Source organism: Salvelinus sp. IW2-2015, unplaced genomic scaffold, assembly GCF_002910315.2.
Source record: "Salvelinus sp. IW2-2015 unplaced genomic scaffold, ASM291031v2 Un_scaffold12956, whole genome shotgun sequence".
Lineage (NCBI taxonomy): Eukaryota > Metazoa > Chordata > Actinopteri > Salmoniformes > Salmonidae > Salvelinus > Salvelinus sp. IW2-2015.
Window position 1 is genome coordinate 1 of NW_019954212.1, and position 1,883 is coordinate 1,883.

Here is a 1,883-nt window from a genome sequence, read left to right on the forward strand (position 1 = left end):
TGTAGTAGTTTGTGTTGATTTCACTGCTGGTGTCTTTCTGCTCTTTCCTGTGGATACAATTAGGGCCACTCTCAGATGCATTCTCTTCATTTGATAAGACACTACAAGAGTGAATGTAGGCTAATGGGCTTTAACAACTCAGCAGGATGTATACATTATGATCACAGATAGAACAGACTGTAGAAAAATACCTTAATGGTCAGGGATCTGAGGAAGCACAGTTGGCTGTATCCATGTACTGCATACTGGTTACTGGCTGGTCACTCCGACTCCCACTGATGAGGAAAACAATGTGAAGTTATCAAAACAGAACAAAARAGCAAATAGCAAACACAAATCTACAGTTGAAGTTGGAATTTTACATACACTTAGGTTGGAGTCATTAAAACTCGTTTTACAACCACTCCACAAATTTCTTTTTAACAAACTATAGTTTTGGCAAGTTGGTTAGGACATCTACTTTGTGCACGACAAGTAATTTTTCCAACAATTGTTTACATACAGATTATAACTCACTGCATCACAATTCCTGTGGGTCAGAGGTTTGACTGGTCCATTCGGACGAAACGTTCAAAAAGTTATATTACAYGTCGAAGAAACTTGTCAAACTAAGTATAGAATCAATCTTTAGGATGTTTTTATCATAAAAGTTCAATAATGTTCCAACCAGAGAATTCCATTGTCTGTAGAAATGCACTGGAACGAGAGCAACCTCTCAAGTGAAAGCGCATGACTGAGAACYAGGCTCAGTCATGAACGGTTGAGAACGGTTGACATCTAGTGGAAGCCTTAGGAAGTGAAAAATAACCCATATCCCACTGTGTATTCGATAGGGGTGAGTTCAAAAACTACAAACTCAGATTTCCCACTTCCTGTTTGGATTTTTTCTCAGGTTTTTGCCTGCCATATGAGTTCTGTTATACTCACAGACATCATTCAAACAGTTTTAGAAACGTCAGAGTGTTTTCTATTCAATACTAATAACAATATGCATATACAGTATTAGCATCTGGGACTGAGTAGGAGGCAGTTCACTCTGGGCACGCTATTCATCCAAAAGTGAAAATTCTGCCCCCTATCCCAAACAAGTTGGGTCAGTGGCCCAAGCCCGCGAACAGGAATATTCCAAGTTCAGACAGAAGGGGGGAGTCAGATCGCTATGATCGCCAGGAACATAACTTTTGGTGTCTATTTTTAATTGTTGTGCTACTAGTGCTGCCTGTTGATTTTAAGTAGGCAGCTACAGTAGCTGAATGATGTTAACATCTTTGGGTTTTATTTCATTAAATGTATTTTATTTCATCTGGGTGCTTACGTCACCTACTAACACCCTGGTACTACCCGTGGCCCCCGTTCTCCTCAGTCTGAGAAAACACTGAGAGATAAAGGTATGTGTTGCAGATTATTCCTTTGTGGAAGTCCATAACGTGAAATAAAACACCCCAAGGTTAATGCTGTAGATATTGTTATAAGGGAGTTTGAGACTATGGAAACATTTAACTTTCAGAGTTTTATTGTTGTTATTAATATAGTTTACAGAGATCTAAAAAGTATTGCTGTTGCTAGCTAGCATGCCTTTCTGTGATGCAAACGGTTAGCTGAACTGCCGACTGATGCTAGCGTTGCATTATGAGAGATGTAGTTTTAGCCCTCTAAGGTCTGAATGGGATAAAGGCGATTTCACGTTGTAGCTTGTTTGTATTACAGTGTTTTTGTACATGAGTTGTTGTATTTTAATACTGTCAACACTGAAAGCACCTAGCAATGTATTGGGGATGTGAGACAGGATATGTGTTTTACCTTTCTTCATGCTCCTGTATAGAACAACTTGTCAGATGGTGCATTGGAGACTGATGTGTTCCTGTCCTGTCTTTTCACAATAC

General features: G+C 39.3%; 1 long non-coding RNA gene across 2 annotated transcripts; it reads right to left on the reverse strand.

Moving 5' to 3' along the window:
• LOC139027384 (uncharacterized) lies at nucleotides 1-664 on the reverse strand. Of its 2 annotated transcripts, none has more exons than XR_011479476.1 (3): nucleotides 517-664; nucleotides 192-275; nucleotides 1-47 (listed from the first exon to the last, which is right to left on the reverse strand). It is a non-coding gene; the product is annotated as an uncharacterized lncRNA (long non-coding RNA). The 2 variants fall into 2 exon arrangements; XR_011479477.1 differs by having other exon boundaries at nucleotides 503-664.
• Between the last annotated feature and the right edge of the window lie 1,219 nt (nucleotides 665-1,883).